Here is a 25,277-nt window from a genome sequence, read left to right on the forward strand (position 1 = left end):
CCATTAGAGAGTATTGAGTAGAGTTCCCTGTGCTATACATGAGATTCTTATTAGCTATCTCTTGTATTTATAGGAGTGTATATATGTTAGTTCCAGTTTCCCAATTTATCCCTCCCACCTTATCCCCTGGTAACCATAAGTTTGTTTTCTACATCTGTGTCTCTACTTCTAAAACAGAAAAAAAATTCAATACAAGAACACACAAGTCCACATTCCATTAACCATGGGTGTGATAATGTCACATGTCTTATAATCTCTGGAAAGCTCCTCTGCCTACTCTTAAGAGAAAGAGAGTGAAAAAGACAAATAACATTGTATTATGAAAGTCATTTTGACTTGATGTAGCTCTGAAAGGGGTTCCTCAGGGGATCCCAGACTCTACTTTGAGAACCACTGAAACTGATATCTTTTCTGAGGCGATGTGACTGCCAAGTGTGGGGCTGGTATTTCAATCCAGGTCTGACACTAGATCCAGTGTTCTTTTCACCCCTATCGGGAACCTGACACTTCATAGGAAAAAATCCAGCATCTTGTGAAAAGTACAAGTATTAGTTGCTCGATCATGTCCAACTCTTTGCAACCCACGGACTGTAGCCCACCAGTCCATGGAATTCTCCAGGCAAGAATACTGGAGCCATTCCCTTCTCCAGGGGATCTTCCCGAACCAGGGATCAAATCCAGGTCTCCTGCATTGCAGGCAGATTCTTTCCCGTCTGAGCCACCCGGGAAGCCCATCCAGCATCTTACTTTCACCTTGATGGTTTGGGAAAGGGCCAGCAATAGAAGCCTGCACAGTAGATGAGTCATTCTCTACTGAAATATGGATTTCCTTGGATTAATTTGCCATATGTGTTTAGTTAAAATTGCTTTGGGCTTACAATCTGGTCTCTTCCCTGGAATAAAAGTGTCCCTTGTCCTCATACACAGCCTAATCCAAAGCTCTCAGCAAGGGCTTATTGTGGGGGCTGGTGGTGGGCACCAAGGAAAGGTACCAGGGCAGCATGAGCCAGACTCACTGCTGACTTTATGACATCACAGAGTTGCTGGGAAGTGACGCACCTGCCTTTCTAACACCAGACTCAACTGAGAGCCCTCAGCACTGACACAGCCATTAAAAAGAATGAAGTAATGCCATTTGCAGCAACATGGATGGACCTGGAGATTATCATACTACGTGAATCAAGTCAGGAAAATAAATACCAACATGTCACTTATATATGGAAGCTAGAAAAAATAATACAAATGAATTTACTTACAAAACAGAAAAAGACTCACAGACATAGAAAGCAAACTTATAGTTACCAAAGGGGAAAAGAGGAGAGGGATAAATTAGAAGTTTGGGATCAACATATACACACTAATATATATATATATATATATATATATATATATATAAAATAGATAACTAATAAAGACCTATTGTGTAGCACAGGGAACTATATTCCATATCTTGTAATAGCCTATAATGGAAAATAACCTTAAAGTGTGTATATTTATTAATATAAATGTATAAATATATGACTTCCAGGTGGCTCAATGGTAAAAGAATCTGCCTGCAGTGCAGGAGATGTGGGTTCCATCCCTTGGTCGGCAAGATCCCCTGGAGAAGGGCATGGCAACCCCACTCCAGTATTCTTGCCTGGAGAATTCCATGGACAGAGGAGCCAGTGGGCTATAGTCCATGGTGTTGCAAAGAGTCAGACACCACTCAGCGACTGAGCATGGACATGTACATATATAACTGAATCAGTTTGCTGTACACCTGAAACTAGCAACATTGTAAATCAACTGTGATGCTTCAAGCAAACAATTTTTTAAAAAGATGAGAGCAGAAACATGAAAGAAGAACCAAATTTTACTGAAAATTATGAAATCCGACTGCCCTTCCTAAGAGCTTTCAGAATTCACAGTGAAAAGCAGCATCTGTGGACCCCGTGTCTCACCCGAGCCCCGCTGACAGTAAGCCTGGTTAGGGGCCAACTTCCTCTTGGGGAACACGAGTCACTGGGTGCGTGGAGGAAGCAGCTGTGGACAGGAGCTCTTGTGAGCTCTTGAGCATCATGGTGTCCCATCAGCTAAGCACCAGCCCCTAAGCTGCAGCCCAGCTGGGCTGGGCTGGGAGGAGCTAGCATCTCAGGAAGGCGTGACTCCACATGACGTCCATCTGCTGGAGCCTCCATGTTGATCTTCTCTTATAATGACTCTGCTCAGAGGACATACTTGCCACTTGCATATCGCTGGCTTGGCTCCTTAATCCATGAAAGGCCCCAGCAGGAGTTGTCTTGTATATCTGTGAACACCAGGAACTCAGTGCCATTCAGCCAGCCATAGTGACCTTTCGGATACAGAGATGATTTCAAAATGGCTCATGGAAGGTAGCATTCAGCCGTTATGATAGTATGCACAGAATTTCCATTAACACCTTAATGATCATCTCCTGCATAAAAGGAGAAAAAGTACTAGTTCGTTAGGCTTTGGTGGCAGCTCTTGGAGCTGAAGAAAGCAGGGAGGACAGCCTGGCTCACAAGGAGGGTGCCAACTGCCTATCCCCCTTGTCAAGGGTCACATCCCATGACTCCAGCCCCCCAGGAAGGGAGAGGGAAAGGGCCCCAGGGCTGACAGACTAAAGCTCAAGGTTCCTGCCTCAGCTCTGTGTTATGAGTCTGCATGACAACAGTCTCTTTGAGCCTCAACTTCTCCATCTGTGGAATGGGGTCATAGTACTACTTGCTGGATATATTGCAAAGATTCAGGAGGAGGTGGTTTTTGTTGGTTTGTTTGTTATTTTTTATATTACATCTCCAGCACTTGACTTATCTTTTAACTAGAAGTTTGTACCTTTTGGCCACCTTCACCCATTTCACCTACTCACCACCCTCCACCTCTGGCAACCAGCAGTCTGGTCTGAGTTTGATTTTTTATTTTTAGATTCCACTTACCTGAGATCATACAGCATTTGTCTTTCTCTGACTTATTTCACTTAGCATAATATCATTGAGATCCAGCTCTGTCGTTGCAAATAGCAGAGTTCCCCTTTTTATTATTACATAGTGGGATAGTACTCCACTATGTAAATATACACGTTTTCTTGTTCCATCAGTGGGCAAAAGTTGTTTCCATGTCTTGGCTATTGTGAATAATGCTGCAGTGAATAGGCGGGTGTAGATAGGAGGAGGTTTTGAAACCTGAAAATTGCTACTGTTTTTTTTTTTTCAATCATTCTTTCAAAAGCAATATACATCTATTAAAAAAAAAACATTGATCAGAGATTAGCTGAAATAAGAAATTAAAAATAACTTAATCCCATCACCTGTTTTTTTTTTCTGCATACAGGTTTATTTATTTATTCCTTCCTTTCTAAAATGGGATTATATTGTGCATGCTGTTTGCTAATCATTTTTTAAAAACTGAAGACTATATGAGCACAGCTTTCCAAGCCATTAACTATTTTTCCTATAACTTTAAATGATTGTACAGTATTCCATTGCGTGTTTGTAGCATGATCTATCCAACCTGCTCCCTAGTGTTTGACACCCATGTGGTTCTCTCTCTGTTTTTCTCTCTGTATCTTTCCTCCTTCCTTCTTCTCCTCCTTCCCTATCCCTCTTGCCCCTCCCCACCCGCTCCTTCTTCTTCCTTCCTCTTCCTCCGTCCTTCTTGGAAATTACAAATGATGCTACTGGTTGCTTCCCCCACTGCTGTGCAGCTCCAGAAGCAGCCACATGGCCGGCTTGGCTCACCACATCCTTTGCGGGGATTCTGGATCCAGACCAAAAGGATGCAGAGAAGGATGACAGGGCCAGAGTTCCTTTGTTCTAGACGTGGTGCTGCCAGGCAGTCTGTGCGACTAAGACTGTTTGCATATTCCACTTCAGTCCTCATTCCTCAGCACACTCTCCCCTTCGTCCTGCAATCCTGCAGGAGCTTGCAAAGCTCTTTGATGAATTTCCTTCTTGCCTAAGGTACTCATTGTCCATTTCTGCTGTTTGTTATCAAAAGATCTCCTGCAAATGCAATCAGGAAACGTGTAGATTTTACAGTACTAACCTGACTTCTTAATGTTTTAAGTTAATCAAAGGAATGGCCTACAGACATTAAAATTAAAGTCAAGTCTATAATCTTGTTTATACCGGGATTGAGCTTTATCTTCTCCTTTGTGACTATATATTTGCCTCTGGAATTAGTAAACTTTAGTAATTTTTTTTTTTTTTTGGCCTGCCAAGTAAATTGATATTTGTTTAATTTGCCAACAAATCTATTAGTGTCTTGGCTGGAAACTGTTGGGAAGAAGTTTCAGCCCAGACCCACTTTTTATTGGCTCTTTCTGAACCTCAGAAAACAAAGATTTACTATCAGTTTTATGGAAGCGCTGGCACAACCATAACTATGATAAGGCAGATGGCACAGTTGTAAAATATATGTGTATGTGAGCATGCTAAGCAGCGCAGTTTGGTAAATAGATGTTCGAATCGCCTAGGGGAGAGAGGAACTTCTATGTGGCATGGTTTCAGTTTATCTGTATGGCCTCACAGAGCAAGTGACAGGGTGACGCTCCCTTCCACTCTCTAGTCTGGTTTTCTTGAAGAATCCACAGCCCGCATTCCTTGGAGTCCTCTTACTTTTCTCCCAGGCCAGGAGTTTATGGGAGGGGAACTTTCTTGAATGGTGGCCTTCAGGAATCCACCAAGGACCAGCCCATGGCTTCCAACTCAGAACCAAGTGATGTCAATGACAGTGAAGGGTGCTTTTCTTCACTCCCTGTCTTGCTCTGATTGCTGGGAAGGATGGTACCCACTACAGCAGAAAAGAGTCTAGTCACTACGAAACTGTGTCAGAGAATCAGACTGGTTTGGGCTTTAGAAGGTGGTAGACCTAGTTTTCAGAGAAGGCAATGGCACCCCACTCCAGTCCTCTTCCTGGAAAATCCCATGGACGGAGGAGCCTGGTGGGCCGCAGTCCATGGGGTCACTAGGAGTCGGACACGACTGAGCGACTTCCCTTTCACTTTTCACTTTCATGCATTGGAGAAGGAAATGGCAACCCACTCCAGTGTTCTTGCCTGGAGAATCCCAGGGGTGGGGGAGCCTGGTGGGCTTCCGTCTATGGGGTCACACAGAGTCGGACACGACTGAAGTGACTTAGCAGCAGCAGCAGCAGCAGACCTAGTTTTGAACCCAGCTCAGCCATTTGGACTTTGAATAATTGATCTACCCTAGTATTGAACGTGTTCTCCAAACAGTTTCCTCACCTGTAAATTCTTTCAAATTAATGTGAGAATTTATGAGCTTTGATGGCTTGGTATGTAGTAAGTACTCTTTAATGGTGGCCATCATATTTTTTAATAATTATATCCATATTTCCCAATAAGATATTTTGGGATTTAAAGACCTCCATAAGCTTCAGGTAATAAATCTATTGAAAGACTACATATGGGAATTAGAAAAACAAGAATTCTGGCCATCACTTCACACTGAGGAAAGTGTGAAGTACTTTACAAGCAGGGTCAGGGGATGCCTGCGTGTCTGAGCCTCGCAGAGCATGAAAATGGCTCATCCTTAAAATTCCACTCTGTCTGCTTTGGCCAGGAAAGAGGTGATGTGGTGCCAGCTTCAGAATTAGCTTTCTTGACAGCTTTCTCTTTCCACCTCTTGAAATGCTCACTCCTGGGAGATTTCCTCTTAGAGCCAGCTGTCACACTGTGAATGCCGAAGCCCCATGGAGGTATTTCAGTTCACAGCCTCACCTAAGCAGCACTGTCCATGGCTGGCCACGTGAATGCATCAACGTGAATATTCCAAACCAGCCGAATCTTCACATGATGCAGCCTCAGCTGACATCGGATGAATTGCATGAGACATGCCACATGAAACTAGACAGCTGAGTGTGGCCACGCCTAAGAACCCTGAGAGATAATCGTGAGTGGTTTCAAGCTGCTGAGTTTTGGGGTGGTTTGTTGTGCCAGAGTAGAGGAACTGGAACAACACCAACCTTGGCTACACCACGAAGTGAATGTCTCCATCAAAGGGATTGAATGTCAACTCTCACGCTCTCAGGATGGCGGGAAACCCCTCCTACTTGCTGCCTGCTTTATGGCATAGTAGGTAGTTTGCCTGTGCTTAATGTCTTCACAGACCCATGAAGTCATGAGTTTTGAGTTACCACTTTCTTTTCTTTCTTCCTACTTCCCAGGACTTCTCAGAAATAGTCTGGCTCCTGCTTCTCAGACAGAAGCTGGACTTCTTCCTTTTTCTAAAATCTGGCTCTTCTTCTCAGTATCATGTCCTTATGTCCATGCTTTTTTCCTGTTTACTCGTCTCTTCCTGTTTCCCGGTCTTGCCCAGGTTTCCAGCTGGTGCTCTCCTCACTCTGAGTCCACTGTCCTCTCTTTGGTTTCCCTGCCAGTGATGACATCTCAGGCTGCTTCCTGACATCTCTCCAGTCTCTCTTTCAGTGCCATGATGGAGACTCCCAACCCTCATTCTCTGTGATCTGAGACTGTCAATCAAGGTCCCTCTCCCAAACCCTCGACCAAAGGTAAGCCATGGGATCAAATATAGGCAAGACTCTTTCTCTCCTGGGACTCTGAGTCTTCCGGGGGTGGTACCGATAGAAGATGGTGAGTATTGAGTGCAGACAGTGGACTGCAGTGTCCATTTCTTCCTGCTGCCTGCTTTGGGGGAGCTGCCTCTCCCAAGAGCTGCCTGCTTAATTCTTTCCTTTCGCTTTATGAACTGTTCTTCCAAGAGGTAATTTTACATGTGAATCAACCAGAACTGTTTTCTGTTGTCTGGCGTGAATTATTTCCTTCCTCCTCCCTCTTTTATTTTTTCTCTTGTTCACTCCCCTCCCCTCTTAGTTCTCTGTCTTTCTATTTATTTCCGGGCTCATCTCTCATTGTCTCTTCTCATAGACGTGCATATACAAGAATTTTCTCTCTCTCCACCATTTCTTCTTCCTTCAGGGTCTGCTTCTTTTCTTTTTATAATTAAATTGTTTTTAAATTGCAGTCTTCTGGGCCTTGCTCATGCCCAATCAATTCCGCATGGGCCCTGCTTCCCCGGCTGGTGGGCATTGGGGTTACAATGAAGCTGTGAGTTTTCGCCATGCCTGTGAATTTGCCAAGCCAGAGTTTCATCCCTTCCAGCTCCCTCCCAGGATGGTTTCAGGCTGTTGAAGAAAGCAATGGCCATTTCTTGCTGCATTTCTCAGCTTTCCAAGTTCCAAATCTCTCCTGCTGGGTTTGCAGTGGTGTTTGTACAAGCCTAGCATTAATAGGACACATATTTGGTGCTGCTTTTGGGAGGGGGTGTTTTAGAAATCTGGCAGATGGGCTTGTGTTGAAATAACTTTGGAGTGGAAATAGGAGGTCTGGATGCCAGTCCCAGGCTGAATGGCAGACGGCCTCCACGCTCTTCACCACTCCATATGCTGCCTCTCATGGGTGCCCGCCTGCGTCTGCTCCTCCTTTATTTGCCAGCCTTGGTCCTGGTCACAGCTGCACACAAAGGCAGGTCACAGTCAGAATCCTCTGGAGAGAGCTCCCAGGTCCATTTCCAAAGGATTTCTTAGGATGGAGACGACAAGTGATAGAAAGGCCACTTGGGAAAGTCTGGATTCGGGAGATTTATACAAAGCTTCCTTGGTGGCTCAGATGCTAAAGAACATGCCTGCCAGTGCAGGAGACCCAGCTTCGATCCCTGGATCAGGAAGATCCCCTGGAGAAGGAAATGGCAACTCACTCCAGTATTCTTGCTTGGAGAATTCCATGGACAGAGGAGCCTGACGGGCTACAGTCCATGGGATTGCAAAAAGTCGGACACAACTGACTCAATAACAATACCATACATATAGCATGAAGCAGACATTGTTACTACCCTGCCTGTACTCACTTGCCACTCACCACTCCAGTGTGCCATGCTGGTAGCATCCCACTGCTGGCACCTGAGAATGCCTGGGGGCTTTTGCTGGCTGCAGGGTGTGCTTGGTCTGTGAGGACTGTGAGGGCAGACAGGAGTGCAGAGAGGTTTACCTGGACCAGCCCTGAACCAGTGACACATGGATGTTGGTGGATAAATACCGCAGCTCTCCCGCCCCTGCGATTCCGTGAGAGGTGTTCCATACACCTCCATATGTAGAGGCATTCCAGACCCCAGAGGCCAGCTGTGGGATGGAGCCCCCATTGTCCGCAGTGGGGACCTGCTCATCAAAGCCCCCTCTAGCAGCTGCCTCCATCTGTCTCACTCCCCATTCCTTTCTGGTGGCTCCTGAGGTCATCCTTTCCCTGGTAAAACACTGTCTGGGAGAATCCAACCCCAAAAGAGGGTTTTCAAACTGCAGAGCCAATAGTCGGCAAGCCAGAGCGATGCTCCTAGGATAGAAAAGAGACAGTGAAAAACGGAAAACTCAAGTTGGCCCCGGGAGTGCCTCTTCATCAGTTACTGTGTGTATGTGGGGGGGGAGAGAGATGGTGGGTTGCAGATGGAAAGAAATACTGTGAAAATGACTCTGGATGAGGATATGTGCTAGAAACTAGACTTCAGTACCTTTGAGTTCAACAAATCACTCAACTTTCTCTGTCGAGTTTCTTTCTGAAAATAAATGGCCCAACTGACCTCACCAGGTGCCATGGTATGAAAGCAGGAACTGAAAGCCATGAACCTTCTTAGCCTATTGAAAGATGGTGTCAGGGCATTCAGGTTTTTTCCTTATAAAGGTCTCATTTGTTTTTATGGTGAAATGGCTTTGATGACAGTTTCTAAAACGCCAGCATTATGCACTAAGTGTTTGCCATGAATAGTGCTGATTTTCTACAGCTATGTTCGTTATAAATTCACAGACATAAAAAGTGCCATAGTGATGAACGCGCATGTCCTAAGCTCTGAAATCATGAAAGTTTAATGGCTGCACTTTCGTTGCCCTGGGTCTTGTTTCCATTGTTGGTGTTCAGTGCCTATTTAACATGCTCAAAGCATCCACAATTGAGCAAGCTCATCCTTACAAGACAGCTTGTTTTTCACTGTGCTCAGGGCTGGGACTTCGGGCTTTTGATCTTTCTTGCCGCTGCACTGTGGACCAGGTAATGAGTTTTATTCCAATGCCAGCAGGCTGTTGTGGGACAGTGATATTTTATGCCGGGTCTCAAGCATGTGATAGGTTAGTTTGCAGATCAAGATTTAGGAGTACGGACTCAGAAATTCAGTATTTTTGGTTTCTTCCAGGATGATTCTGGGGAATGGGTCTGAAGAGTAGAAAGGGAAGAATGGTTGGCCTAAGACCCACAAGGAAAGGATAGAAAAGTGATGATGCTATGGGTTTCTCCATGATTGCTTTATTCAATTTCACAGCAATCCTCTCTGTGTATTCATTATGTCCATTTTTATGGATGAGGACCCTCAGGTTTAGAGGAGTGAAGTGACCTGCCTGAGATCACACCACACATGAATGCAGAGCTGGGATGCCAGCTCGGTCATTCATCACTCTGTCCTATGGCAGTGATTAGATATTTGAAGATAAGTAGCATGTAGGAACTTGCAGAACCCAACTTGTGTGGGGTTCTTCCAGAGTCACATCCTGTATAAGAGGGTGGAGAGAGACGCTCATGAAAGTAACTCCCAACTTTTAGGTCCTAGGATGGGCTAGGAAATGATGAGCCTCGCCCAAAATGTTCTGAGTATTTTATTCGTGTTCTTATGATAGGACTAGTTTACCTCCCAAGTAAGATGCTTCTAAAGTCATGAATGGTCTTCATGGTGATGCCATTTGAGACCTTCATTGGAGATCCGCTGGGACCTTCACTGCGTTGATTTCAGCACAGCCGGCCTTAACCTGGGTAGCTTCTTGGGGGAAGTTTCCTACATGCAACTGATCTTGTGGCATGTGGATTCTTTTTGGTTCCCTTCCCAGCATACAGATTCCAAGGTCGATCCATGGAAGCTTTTTGGGGGGCTAATAAACCTTGGGCTTCCCCAACTGGTGTTGGTGCTCCATGGAGGACCACAGTAATCATGCATCTCCTCATCTACACCTTGCAGGTAGCCTGCATACCCCACACCATTCACCTGCAGACCTCAGGCTTACTATCGTGTAGGTTATCTCCTGAGAGCGTAAGCTTGTTGAATAAGGCATAATGATGGTCAGTTTTGGTCAGGAAGTCCCTGTCCCAGAGTGGATGGCAATAGTTGTCTCCATGAACTTGAGGAAAAGGCTTATTCTCAGGTGTAAGTGTTGCAGTCTGGTCAATGAAACTACGTATTGTCTTATATGTAGTCTTATATGTAGTCTACAAAGACCCATTTAGAATAAATAATAATAATAATAAAAAGTTTTTGAATAGCTTGGGAGAAAAGTGGATTATTTGTTTTAACATATGTGTATGTGTATATGAGTGTGTGTGTTGGTGTATCTGTCTCTCATAAATGTCCAGGTGTGTGTGTTCAGTCGCTCAGTCATGACTGACTCTTCTCGAACCTATGGACTGTAGTCCGCTAGGCTCTTCTGTCCATGGACTTTTCCAGGCAAGAATACTGGAGCCGGTTGCTATTTCCTACTCCACGGTATCTTTCTGACCCAGGGATTGAACCTACGTCTCTTGTGTCTCCTGCATTTACAGGAGGATTCCTTACCACTGCACCATCTGCGAAGCCCACATGTGTGTGCACACATAAGCACACTTACACACATATATGTGTAGGTATATTTGTACATAAGAGAATCAGATCTGGGACTTCCCTAGTGGCCCAGTGGCTAGGACTCTGCACTCACAATGCGGGGGCCTGAGTTCAATTCCTGGTCAGGGGAATAGACCACACGTGCCACAGCTGAAAGATCCAGCGTGCTGCAATCAAGACTGAAGATTCTGTCTGCCAAAAGTAAGACCCAGCACAGCCAAGTAAAATCTTAATAATTTTCTTTTAAAAAAGAGAGAATCAGACCCCTCTGCATGTATCTTATGAGCTGTGGTCTTCCAGGTGTCAGTTTGCCTGAATGGCTTCTCCACCAGAGGAGAGAGGAGAGGACATAGAGGGGTCTTTATAAGTCATCCAGCTCCTCCCAAGACTCGAAAGAAGCAGGAGAAGCTATTTTCATAAGAGATCTAGGGAGACCTGGCTGTGGAAGCAGGGCTAGGGTCCCCAGGTGATGAGGGGTGCCATGGATTGACAGAAGGGCTACGTCTCCTACTTTCTCTTGCAGCCAGACATAGCTTTAGACACAGGAAGAGTCAGAATGGTGTGCGGTGCCTGGCAGTCAGGGGAGAGGATCTCAAGAAAAAGAGTCTCCAGATGGCACCTGTTTGGATCAAGGGCTTCCTCAAATAAGCTTTAAGGAAGGTCAGAGATTTTGTTTTAAACTCAGGGATTGGGACTTCCCTGGTGGTCCAGCGGTTAGGCAACCACCTGCCAATGCAGGGGACACAGGTTTGATCTCTGGGAGCAAAGATCCCACACACTGAGGAGCAGTTACACCCCTGAGCCACAATGAACTGAGCCCGTGCTGCGGAGTTGATGAGCTGCAACTGCAGAAGAAGCCTGTGCCGCAATAAAGACCCAGCACAGGCATCAGTGAATAATATAAATAGATAATAACCTTAGAAGTTAAGGAGAAGTACGGGGTATGTCATTCTTTGGGGCTTCTGTGACTCTTCTAGCAGGCTGATTGTGGTGGGCAGAACTGTCGTCCTCCCCTGCCCCCACTCGGACCATGAAGATCCTCTAATCCCTAGAACCTGTGGATGTGTTACGTCACTTGGCCACAGTGAGTTCAGGTTGCAGATACCATTAAGGCTGCCAGTCAGCGGACTTTACAATAGACAGAAGAGATTAGATTACCTCCATGGGCTCAATCTCATCACCTGGAGATCCGAGAAGGTGCCGAGAGCCGAGGACCATGGCCGCCTCGAGGAGCCAGGAACAGCCCTCAGGTACAGCCAGCGAGAAAACAGGGACCTCGCTACAACGTCAAGGAGCTACATTCTGTTAGCAACCCAAATGGACAGAAAACAGGTTCTCCCCTAAAACTAGAGGCTTCAGAAAGGAACGCAGCAGCTGACCTCTGGATTTCAGCCATGCCTGCCAGACTTCTGACCTGCAGAGCTGTGAGGCAATTTGTGCTGCTCCAAGTGGTGAGTTTGTGGCGCTTTGTTATGAAAACAAATATATATATATAAAAAACTGTCTCTCCTCATCTTTATTTTTTTTTTTTCATTTTTTAAAAAAATTTTATTTTATTTTAAACTTTACATAATTGTATTAGTTTTGCCAAATATCAAAATGAATCCGCCACAGGTATACATGTGTTCCCCATCCTGAACCAAACATCACTCTCCTCATCTTTAAAAACTTCCTTTCCGAATTGCCTCCCAATCTAAGACCATCTTCTCTGTTTCCAGTCTTTTATTCAGATAACACTTTGAAGTTATATTTCTCTGGTGTCTTTTACCTTTTATTCAGTATTAGCTGGAAATTTGATGCTTCTTCATTTATCAGTTGAAATTTTTCTACCAACACATATTTTGGCAGTTTTTAATCTTATGGCTTTTTTGTTTATTTTTACTTTAAAAGACTGTTCTAACTCCCTATATTAGGTTTGTTGAAGGGGCTGTAAACCTGAAAAGTTGTACAATCTCAAGTGACTGTAGAAATATAAGTACAAATAATGAGTTGTTTTGATCTGTTGTTCGGGGAAAATTAAGAGATGTGTATTATGAAGTGTTGATGAGTGTGAAAAGAAGTGTGCCCTTTTATCCACAGTTAGAGGGAATATAACCCTGCAGACTCTCTTATGGAAAGGTGGCATGACAGTATTTTCATAAATGGAAATGCAAATTCCTTTTGACCGAGAGATACACATAAAGATAAAGATGTCTATTCTGGTCTTTGAGGTTGTATAAAATTGGAAACCGTGATAAATGGGCATAAAAGCAGATCAGAGAAAGACCGCGGGGAGGAACTGAGGAGTGGGAACACGCAGCCCTTGTGTCTGAAAACATGTGAATTGTTTTATCTTTTACAGAGAGAATCTGACCTTGATCCCTAAAGTAACGTTAGAAGGAAAGAATTCCCAGGTTCTTTTCCCAGAGAAATCCAGGTCTCTACTTCTACTTTATAAAGTCAAAACGAACCCAGCAGGCTGTCAAACCCCAAAAGTTCAGGCAGCAGGTGGACGATTTAGTCATGGAGCTGGCTGGTTAGTTATTTGGATAATTGAATTTCAGCCATCACGGATAATGTAATCCAGTTTAATTTGCAAAAATGTCATGTCTGGAGACAAATCAGAAGAAAAACATTTGGTAATGGTGGGAACGTCATTGGAGAGACTTACTTTGTGTTATGAGCTGTCTGTAGGAACCAACCCTTTCACAGTATAAGCGCCTAGATTGAAAAGATGTGATTAAGAACCTCAGCAATCTGGTGTGTGTCATTAATGTTAGTGTTATATAATGCGTTTTGCTAATATATTTAGGAAATGTTTGATTTAGAAGTCCATTTGCCCCTTGTCAAAAGCATCTGGGAATGCCTTCATTTTCAATTTGTTTACTGGAATAATAATTTGATTTGGGTTTTCCCATTTGGCAAGTTTTTCTGATCCCAATAACATCTCTAACTACACCACATGGTAGGTGCCTATTCTGGAAATTTTGAGCTTCTTTTCAAATATTGGATACGGCAAATGACCCACCATTTGTCAGCTTAAACATGTTGGCTTTGAAAAGGGGCTGCAAGTAAAAATTGTATTTATCTCCTTGGATCTATGACCAAACACCTTTATGCTTGTATAATCTTTTCTTAGTCTCAGCTGTGACCACTGCTTGTTTAGAAGATTTGGGCATGACTTGTGGACTACAGGGAGAGCCCAGCTGATATTTACTAGCTTGGTGTCTTCTGGAAGGAAACTCAACATCAAAAAAGGGCTATATGAAGACTCTCAAATGATGTGGGAGGGGAGTAGACATTGTATCAAAAAGTACACATGTGGCTGGAACTCAAATATGGTTTGTTTCAGAGAGACCTACAGATGCTTGGGTTCTAGATACAGAGACTGGAATCCTGGAACACACTGGGTGGGGCATGAGGATCTCTGGCGACCCCACTAAGGTACAGTTAACTTGATGCCCTTTGGGCAAGATTTCAGACCAATAATACTTTGTGGCTCGGTGTCAGAGGGGTCTCAGACCAGGCAGGACAACAGAGATGCCTCTTGGGATTTTTGAACACTTACTGGAAGTGTAAGAGACTTGGGAGTCTCTGAAATAAGTGGTATAGACTTGCTGAAGTTTGAATGCAAGCTGATGGTCACCCCGGCACTATGACACACATCTGCACTCACACGCTAGTGATGATTGATTACACTTGGCCTTCACAGTAAGCCTTGGATGTGGACTCTCCACTGAAACAGTCCTTTCACAGTGGTTTGTTTTTACCAACAATTAAATCCTGCCATTATCAATATGGCAGAATAAAGATATGTGTACAGTAGGAACCTCACTGTGAATGTAACCCCTGGGTCCTTTCTGACCCAGCAGAATCTGGCCACTGGAGTGCTCATCTGGTGTCCTCAAGATCATCTCATTATTCAATGGTATTTGTGAATTATTCCCTAGAGGTCATAGGGTGGCGATAAAAGTAAATGGAGAAAATGATGACCTTTCATTTAGAAGTTCAACTATATTAGAAAAAATTTTCAGAACCTAGGGGCCGATTGTCAATAGATAGTAAAGTGACGAGTTATAATTGTAGACTTGAGATAGGTTTCCAGAAATAACTCAGTGAAGTTAATCATTGTCACCAATTCCAAGTCCCTAGAAACTTTTTAAATTTGCCCAGGAAATGCTCTGGAGAAGGCATTGGCACCCCACTCCAGTACTCTTGCCTGGAAAATCCCATGGACGGAGGAGCCTGGTGGGCTGCAGTGCATGGGGTCGCTAAGAGTCGGGCACGACTGAGCGACTTCACTTTCACTTTTCACTTTCATGATTTGGAGAAGGAAATGGCAACCCACTCCAGTGTTCTTGCCTGGAGAATCCCAGGGGCGGGGGAGCCTGGTGGGCTGCCGTCTATGGGGTCGAACAGAGTCGGACACGACTGAAGCAACTTAGCAGCAGCAACAGCAGCAGGAAATGCTCTTAATCTTGCATCCCTTCTCCACCCGAGTCCTCAGCCAAATCTGCTTTTCACATAGGTTGTCTTTCTTTCAACCTATGTCAGAACCTCGATAATCACACAATATCTGTCTTCACACGTGAGGTCTCTGTAAGTATGAGGGTAGCCTGGGGGGTCATTGAGCCAGGCAGGGACATCACCAGGCTGCCCATCTTATCAGAGTGTCTATAGGCTGGGCTTTTTGAGAATTACAGGCTAACTCTTAAGTCCTCAGGAGCCTAAGTTTCTTACCTTAGGTCTTTGCCAAAGCATTTTGTGTGCTTAGGTTGTTCTACAGGTAGAGATAGAATATTACTTCTTCCTGGGAAACACATCCTTAGACAAGTACCCAGTTATCCAAATAATTTCCCTTGGCCTTGGTCTTCCTATCTGGAGAATGCATGAAACTGATTTTCCTCCCAGAGGTTTTTGTATGTGATGCTTACATGAGATCGAAGACCTAGGACTCTAAGACCTCTCACGTTGGACCGCTCTGATTGTGTCCGTGGGAACCACCCACCCAGGTTGTGTCCATGAGAGTCACTGATCCAAACGTGCTGGTTCTCAATGTAAGTGGGAAAGAGGGCTTGAAAAACTCACCCTGTGGGAGTCAGGTTTAATTGTAAGCACATGAATAGTATTGGAAGCAAGCTGTACTTCCATAAGGACCTAGAGATAAAGTTTCCATGGAGGAAGAGATGTCAGAGGCACAGACTCTGCCCTCCCAGGAAGGATGAGGGATGCCTGCCAGCTGGATCTGGCCTGGTGCTATGCACAGTTGCTCAGTCATGTCCAACTCTTTTCAACCCCATGGACTGCAGCCCTTCAGGTTCCTCTGTCCATGGGATTCTCCGGGCAAGAATACTCGAGTGGGTTGCCATGCCCTCCTCCAGGGGATCTTCCCAACCCAAGGATCGAACCCAGGTCTCCCTCATTGCAGGTTGATTCTTTACCAACTGAGCCACCAGGGAAGCCCGGATCTGGCCTTAGACCACTGTTAACCACTGAGCTGCACAGTGGCATCCGTCACCCGGCTTCTTTCACTCATTTCTGGGACCAGGCCACCCTCCAGGCCAATCCCACTGGCATCTATGGCGTGGGACTCAGGCAACTCTGCTGTTAGAGCTTCTCAGGGGATTTGCATGCGGAACCAAGGTGAGAACCACTGCTTGGGTCCCTGTGCTTCTCCCATTGTGGTCCTCGGAGCAGCAGCAGCAGCCACTCCTGGGAGCTGGTTAGAAAGGTAGAACTTTGGCCCTACTCCAGACCTACTGAATCAGAAACTACATCTTAACAAGATCCCCATGTAGTTCTTACTGTCCTTTTGTGCAATCTAGTAACAAGGTTTCTCAGAAGAAGGAAAAAAACAGGAGAAAAAAAGGCCATGTATATTTTTTATCTTAATGTGATAAAGTGAAAATGACTCCTGTGCTACTACACACTAATATGTTTAGAAACTACTTAAATACTTAAAATAAAATTTTGAGTTTGGAAGGCTGCCGTTTGCAGGCAAAATGTGATTCTGTAGTCCAGACAATAGTTGAAGATAAATGTCAAGGATTGGGCTTTTCGGCTTAAGGATGCTCTGAAAGCATCTCACATATAGGACACAAGGTAGAAAAGAATTGTGTTGTGATTTTTTTTTTTTTTTCTGTAAAGGCCTCCATTGGGGGAGGCATTACTTTTTCAAGAAGGACTTTAAAATGAGAGAGGTTGAATCTAAAAAAGGTGATTGAAAATAGTAAATGAAGGCTTTGCCGCTTGTAGGAACACAAATATAGACAGAGGTGAACTGTATTTTCAAAGCAAAGAAAAATAATATTCACTCTGGTGAGTGGAATTTACATAGATCTTGATCAAATATGCATCCTCATCCTAAGTTTAAGACTTGGGCACAGCACACAGCTTCGTTACACAGAGTGCTGGCTCTTTGAAAGAGCAGAAAAGAGAAGTCAGGAGCAACTGAGAGTGAGCACACAGAAAAATAAACACCCAGATTAGGGAAGGGCTAGGCTGCTGAGAGCAAAGGAGCTCTCGCTGTTGGGCACCAGGCAAGGTGCCCCATAAGCAGAGGGTGGCAGGCTGATGGAGCCCTTGGGGTAAGCTCCTTGCCTGCAGTATGGTCATGGCTGTGAACTCAGACCTCTTTGCTTTCTCTGTGATCCAGGTCATCTGGAAGTTCTTGAGGATCTTGGTGAACAGCATCACTTTTTCACTTGAGGCCCAGAATCTACCTTGCCACTTTTTAGTGATTTTCAAAACAGCAGAATGATATGTTATCCATTCGCCTCCTTGTCTTCCTTCTTACCTTGCTTGTCACTTCCTTGTTTTCTGGCTTCTTAAACCATAGCCTTCATTTAGAAATCAGCAGCAGAAAAGCTGTTTCCTTATCACAGCATTCCAGGATTCCCATCAATCCTGCAGTGAAAATTTAAGCATCATTTTCAGGCAGGAAACTTGTCAACTTGCCTGACAGCAAGAGAGATGATGTTTCGAAGATTCTTCCTGACTATTGTGATGTTATAGCTGTGATAAGACCCAGCATCCCAGTGCTTTACTTATTTAGTGTGTTTACCATCCCAGGGCCGTAACATGAAGGTTCACTTTGGTTTTATAGAAACTTCCTGACTTGAATGTCCTTGGCTAGTGGTCAAGGGCAATTTGCTCATAGACATATCAGGGTCTTCAGTTAAACTCCTCAAGCTGGTCTCCATATACTAAACCTAACCTAGACTTGCCTGTGAGTGTCCAAGAGTCTCTGGTGGAGGCATGGCTTGGCAACGGCCTGCTTCAGGGTTGGGGCACTGAGTATAGCATTCTTATCTCTCCTTGCTACTCTTTGGAACTCTGCATTCAGATGCTTATATCTTTCCTTTTCTCCTTTGCTTTTCACTTCCCTTCTTTTCACAGCTATTTGTAAGGCCTCCTCAGACAGCCATTTTGCTTTTTTGCATTTCTTTTTCTTGGGGATGTTCTTGATCCCTGTCTCCTGTACAGTGTCACGAACCTCCGTATATAGTTCATCAGGCACTCTATCTATCAGATCTAGTCCCTTAAATGTATTTCTCACTTCCACTGTATAGTCATAAAGGATTTGATTTAGGTCATACCTGAATGGTCTAGTGGTTTTCTCCACTTTCTTCAATTTCAGTTTGAATTTCAATTTCAGTCTGAATTTGGCAATAAAGAGTTCATGATCTGAGCCATAGTCAGCTCCTGGTCTTGCTTTTGCTGACTGTATAGAGCATTTTCAACCTTGGCTGCAAAGAATATAATCAATCTGATTTTGGTGTCGACCACCTGGTGATGTCCATGTGTAGAGTCTTCTCTTGTGTTGTTGGAAGAGGGTGTTTGCTATGACCAGTGCATTCTCTTGGCAGAAGTCTATTAGCCTTTGCCCTGCTTCATTCACTCCAAGGCCAAATTTGCCTGTTACTCCAGGTGTTTCTTGACTTCCTACTTTTGCATTCCGGTCCCCTATAGTAAAAAGGACGTCTTTTTTGGGTATTAGTTCTAGAAGGTCTTGTAGGTCTTCATAGAACTGTTCAACTACAGATTCTTCAGCATTACTGGTCGGGGCATAGACTTGGATTACCGTGATATTGAATGGTTTGCCTTGGAAATGAACAGAGATCATTCTGTTGTTTTGGGGATTGCATACAAGTACTGCATTTTGGACTCTCTTGTTGACTGTGCAAATTTGGAAAACTCAGCAGTGGCCACAGGACTGGAAAAGGTCAGTTTTCATTCCAATCCCAAAGAAAGGCAATGCCAAAGAATGCTCAAACTACTGCACAATTGCACTCATCTCACACACTAGTAAAGTAATGCTCAAAATTCTCCAAGCCAGGCTTCAGCAATACGTGAACCGTGAACTTCCAGATGTTCAAGCTGGTTTTAGAAAAGGCAGAGGAACCAGAGACCAAATTGCCAGCATCTGCTGGATCATTGTAAAAGCAAGAGAGTTCCAGAAAAACATCTGCCTTCTTGACTACGCCAAAGCCTTTGAGTGTCTGGGTCACAACAAACTCTGGAACATTCCCAAAGAGATGGGAATACCAGACCAGCTGACCTGCCTCCTGAGAAATCTGTATGGCGATCAAGAAGCAACAGTTAGAACTGGACATGGAACAAGAGACTGGTTCCAAATAGGGAAAGGAGTACATCAAGGCTGTATATTGTCACCCTGTTTATTTAACTTATATGCAGAGTACATCATGAGAAATGCCAGGCTGGATGAAGAAAAGCTGGAATCAAGATTGCTGGGAGAAATATCAGTAAGCTCAGATATGCAGATGACACCACCCTTTTGGCAGAAAATGAAGGACTAAAGAGCCTCTTGATGAAAGTGAAAGAGGAGAGTGAGAAATCAATATGCTATCTAGGTTGGTCATAACTTTCCTTCCAAGGAGTAAGCGTCTTTTAATTTCATGGCTGCAGTCACCATCTGCAGTGATTTTGGAGCCCAGAAAAATAAAGTCTGACACTGTTTCCCCATCTATTTCCCATGAAGTGATGGGACCAGATGCCATGATCTTCATTTTCTGAATGTTGAGCTTTAAGCCAACTTTTTCACTCTCCTCTTTCACTTTCATCAAGAAGCTTTTTAGTTCCTCTTCACTTTGTGCCATAAGGGTGGTGTCATCTGCATATCTGAGCTTATTGATATTTCTCCCAGCAATCTTGATTCCAGCTTTTGCTTCTTCCAGTCCAGAGTTTCTCATGATGTACTCTGCATAGAAGTTAAATAAGCAGGGTGACAATATACAGCCTTGATGTACCCCTTTTCCTATTTGGAACCAGTCTGTTGTTCCATGTCCAGTTCTAACTGTTGCTTCCTGACCTGCATATAGGTTTCTCATGCCTATACATGTATATAATATACACATGTTTTATACATACCTATATCTATATATGCATATATATGTAACCATGACTTATTATAAAGATTTCTTTGTGAAACATTTTAAAAAATTATTTTTATTTTTGGCTTTTCATCACTGTGTGATGGCTTTTCTTTAGTTTTGGCAAGTGGGGTCTATTCTGGTTATGGTGTGTGGGCTTCTTGTTATGGCGCCCCCTCTTACTGCACAGCATGGGCTTTAGGTAGGCCAGCTTTAGAAGTTGGGGCACATGGGCCTAGATGCTCCAAGGCATGTGGAATTTTCCTGGACCAGGGATCCAGCTATTGACTCCAGCATTGAAAGGAGGATTCTTCACCCCTGGACCATCAGGGAAGCCCGATGTCAGCCGTTTTTAAACTGTTTCATTGAATTTACTACAATATTGCTTCTGTTTTATGTTTTGGGTTTTTTTGGCCACAAAGCATGTGGGATCTTGGCTCCCTGACCAGGGAACAAACCCGCAGCCCCTTCTTGGGAAGGTGAAGTCTCAGTTACTTGACCACCAGCGAAGTCCCTGTGACTGTGCCTCTCTCACTCACCGTCATCTGGCTTTCGTGCTGCCGGTCCTTCCAGCTGCCCTGTTCTGAGGCTCCATCCTCTCCTTCCTCCTATTCCTTCTCCGCACCCCATCAGATGATTGCTGGGCCAGCTGCCCCTTGCCGGCGACATGTGGCCCATCGCCTGCTTCTGTCAGTCAAGTTTTTCAGGAAATACAGCCTCACCCAGTGGCTTCTGCATGGTCAGAGCCCATTTTATTAGCAGAGTGGAAGGGGTTCAACAGAGGTCTGGTCCACAAAAGTCTAAAATGTTTAGGAGGAGTTTGTCGGCTCTGTGCTCGTGTCCTGACAACTGTGATGCTGGCCACCCCGGAATGCAGGGGTGCAAGGGCTCCTGTGTGCCTTGTGGTGGCCTTGTCTGTTTCATCTTTTGGTGTCTGCGATTAATTGCAATCACACGGTGTTTCTAGAGGGAGCAGGTCCTGGCTACAGAGCGTCTTGAGGGGAATGATGTCTTGGGCTGACTCATGTTGAGTGATGTAGGTGAATGGACCACAGTGACACCATGCAGGTCCCTGATAGGGATCCTTGAAGAACAGGAGGTTTATTGATTATGGACGATAGAATTGCTGGCGTTTGGGATTGTCGTTGGACTTCTAACATCAAGAAGCAATGAAGCAAAACCACAGTGTCACGGAGTCAAGCCACGGAGTGGGTGAACACAGCTGCCTCTCCACCAGGCTTGGAGACACCAGGAGACACTGCTGTAGCACGAGCAGCCGTGAAGGCAGCAGTGGCCAGGCTGCCAGGGTCCCCTGGAGAGGAGCTCACTCTAGTGCAGCTGCTTGTCTTCCGGGGGACCACAGAGCAGGGAGCCCTAGCCAGGATTCAGAGCCCTTCAGGATGGAGGGTCAGGGCTAGAGAACTTAGGTTGCCCAAACCAGGGGTCTGCACTGAGAGCTTGGGTGTCACGGGGACTTCATTCAGTCGCTGGCAAGGTGGGTTAGCCAGGATGTGGATAAGCTTCCCCTACTCAGGTCGGGTCCCCGTCTAAGCTCTCAGAGGGTCTGGGTTTGAATCAATGGTCAGACATCCAGGGAAACTCAGAGCCCAGAGTACTGAGGCATACAGGAGGGGAGGAGTTTGGAGACTACTTTTCTAAAGGGCTCTGAAGAGTCATGGGGCTGAACCTCCAGGACTGAGCTGGCATCAGCCAGGATGCAGGTGACGAGCAATGTTGCACTGCACTGGTTCCCCTTCAGTTGACTGGAGTGAGGCTTGCGTGGCTCCTTTCTGAAGCTGCGGCCTCTCATTTACCCACCTCGTTGGTCCTCATAGACCTTGAGCCTCCTGACCTGGAGCCACACCCAGTCCACATGGCTCTCCGAGTGCAGACTTGTGCTGGGGCCATCTCTGCTCAGGCACCCAGGTGATGCTGAGCTCGGCTCAGCACGTGTGTTCTTGTCTGCCTTCCTCCCCATGTGGCTCATGGTACCACCTGACTTCTAGTCACAAGGCTTGGCCACTGCTTCTCACAAATTCCATTCAAATAGCAACTGAATCCTATCCTTTTAGCCACTCACTCAGGGTCCCATCATTTCTTTCCCGTGTCACCCCTAAAGTGGCCTCGTTGGTCTCTTGCCCTACTGTTCTCCAAGCACCAGCTCAGATGCTCTCATGTCATGAGTTCATCCCCCACCCTCCTTGCCATGAATACTTTTCTCTCCAGGACACAGTCCATGTTTTTAATGTAGCTTCTTCCTGTCCTGCTCTGGTCAAAACTCAGAACCTCTTTTCCAGGCTCACACTCATTCCCTGCCTCTTAGCTGATCTGAATGCTTTCTTCACACCCAGCTTCTCCTGGAGATAAGCCCTGTCCTCATCACTTGCTTGTCTGTATCCACTGCATCCCCACGGGACTGTCCCACCCTGGGCTCAGGTGCCCAGTATCTTGCATTCACTCTCAGCTCACTGGTTTGGTCTCCCTTAGACCTCACGGAGCTGGAATGCAAGCTCTACTTAGGCAAAATCTTAGTTCTCTTGGTGAGTAGATTCCCTTAGCCAAGAGCCGTGCACAGAGTGGGTGCTCCTTGAATTTATAGAAGGCATACATTTGCAGGGTTCTTTGTAATCTACAGCATTTCCTAACAACCTTTCCTACCAGTAAGTTTTGTCTCTGTTCTAATTAAATCCCTATGCTAGAAAGCAAGCACGTTTCCTCATCTGAGTTTTTGATGGAGCTGGCAAACCAGTTAGACTCTCTTTGCTATAAAGAACAGCAACCTGATTCAAAGGAGTCTGGAGTCCTTGCTGACAATTTTCTCATCTTAATCTGAGTCATTTTGATTTCTTGAACACTTCTTCAGAAACCGTTATCTGTTTTCATAGATTCACCTGGAAAGAGCCCACATTAGGTAAGCAGCTTCTGATGTTTACAAAACAGCACCAGATTCAGGCCTTTGGCTGTTAAAACCTACAGTGTTCTTGAGAGAAGCCTGGAAACAGTGTCTCATGCTCAAGTGGGTTCACAGTGTGTTTTGGTCTGGGAAAGTCTATGTACCTGAGTGATTTTGGATCGGAACAAAATAATGCCATTTGCAGCAACATGGATGGACATATGTTTCTAATGGTTGTCATCAGGGAGGAAAGGGACATCGAGATGGACACAGTCCAAAGCCAGCTTGTGCTGTGTCCTTGTGGGGCAGTGAAGGGGGGATCAGGAGGGTCAGACTTCTAAGGTGTCTCCTCTCTAGCTGCACTCCCAGATCCCATCTCCATCCTGAAGCCTGAATAATGTTCGAAGTCAGAAGTCCAGCCAACACCTATCTCTGCTTCTTACCCCTCAGCCCTCCCCAGGATGGACAGACCCAAGCCTGCGCTCCGGTGCTTCAGGACTTGACAGGTGCCTCCTCCAGCTCTGCCCTCAGCCTCCTGCAGACTTGATGTTCCAGCTCCCACGTCCACAGCCTCCTGTGTCTTCCATCCCTGCCTCCTTCCTGTTGCTTCTTTTGTTGTTGTTATTTTTAAATTAATTTTTGTTGAAGTATAGTTGCTTTACAATGTTGTTAGTTTCTACTGAACAGCAAAATGAACCAGCCACACATACACATGTATCCCCTCCATCTTGGGCTTCCTTCCCATTCAGGTCCCCTCAGCGCTGTGAGCGGAGTTCCCTGTGTGTACAGGGTGTTCTTATTAGTTATCTATTTTACACAGAGTATCAATAGTGTACATGTCATTCCCAGTCTCCCAATTCCTCTCACCACCCACTTCCCACTTGGTGTCCATATATTTGTTCTCTGCATCCGTGTCTCTATTTTTGCTTTGCAAATATGATCATCTATTCCATTTCTCTAGATTCCACATATATACATTAATATATAATACTTCTCTCTTTCTGCTTTGTTTCACTCTTGGTGACACTCTGTACGTCCATCTATGTCTTCACAAATGACCCAGCGCTGTCCCTCTTCATGGCTGAGTAATATTCCACTGTCTGTATGTATACATCTTGCTTCTGTCTTGGAAGGCCGTCTTTGGTTTTCCCTTTGGACTAAATTCCATCCATCCTTTAAGATTCCATTTTTGGGTCTCTGATAGCAGGAAGCTTTTTAACTGCCTCAGTGTTGGCTGGAAATGGTTTTTCATCTGTGAGCATTGACTGAGTACCTACTACATGCTGCATATTAGAGACAGAGCAGAGATGAAGACTCAGGACTCATCCCTAAGGAGCACACAGGCTGGATATCCAAGTGTCCTTGTCCATGGATAGCAGAGAGAAAATCAGAGGATCATCCCTCATTTGCAGTAAACTTTCAATCATTATGTGTTGAATTTTTTTTTAAAGTTATAAATGAAACATGAGCCTTCAAAATCACCAGAATATTCCATCACTTCGATAGCCAAGGATGATATTCCTTTATGGTGAACATGGATGCTGATGTTACATATATTAACTAGCATAATATTGGCTTCCTAGGAGACTCAGTTGTAAAGAATCCACCTGACAAGTGGGAGACACAGGTCCAATCCCTGGGTCAGGAAGATCCCCTGGAGGAGGAAATGGCAACCCACTCCAGTATTCCTGCCTGGAAAATCCCATGAATGGAGGAGACTGACGGGGTTACAGTTCACGGGGTCCCAGAGTCAGATACAAGTTAGCGACTAAACAACAACAACATGATGTGCTGTTTTACCAGCATTTCAAGGTTTACTGGGAACAAAAATGGAACTTGACTCCAGTAAGAATGTTTCACCATGCCCTGCCCAAAGCTTCCCTTTGTGGGCTTAGAAGAAACATTGAAAGTTCAGAGTTTAATGTTGCTCTAATGGTATGCCTATATGCAGGTCAGGAAGCAACAGTCAGAACTGGACATGGAACAACAGACTGGTTCCAAATAGGAAAAGGAGTACGTCAAGGCTGTATATTGGCACCCTGCTTATTTAACTTATATGCAGAGTACATCATGAGAAACACTGGGCTGGAAGAAGCACAAGCTGGAATCAAGATTGCTGGGAGAAATATCAAAAACCTCAGATATGCAGATGACACCACCCTTATGGCAGAAAGTGAAGAGGAACTAAAAAGCTTCTTGATGAAAGTGAAAGTGGAGAGTGACAAAGTTGGCTTAAAGCTCAACATTCAGAAAACAAAGATCATGGCATCTGGTCCCATCACTTCATGGGAAATAGATGGGGAAACAGTGGAAACAGTGTCAGACTTTATTTTTCTGGGCTCCAAG

At 44.9% G+C, this 25,277-nt stretch overlaps 1 long non-coding RNA gene across 1 annotated transcript; it reads left to right on the top strand.

Moving 5' to 3' along the window:
• Positions 1-11,274: 11,274 nt before the first annotated feature.
• Positions 11,275-23,583, top strand: LOC123329283. The gene is made up of 2 exons (XR_006544694.2): positions 11,275-12,118; positions 23,382-23,583. It is a non-coding gene; the product is annotated as an uncharacterized LOC123329283 (long non-coding RNA).
• The last annotated feature ends 1,694 nt before the right edge of the window (positions 23,584-25,277 follow it).

This window comes from Bubalus bubalis, chromosome 14, assembly GCF_019923935.1.
Source record: "Bubalus bubalis isolate 160015118507 breed Murrah chromosome 14, NDDB_SH_1, whole genome shotgun sequence".
Classification (NCBI taxonomy): Eukaryota; Metazoa; Chordata; class Mammalia; order Artiodactyla; family Bovidae; genus Bubalus; species Bubalus bubalis.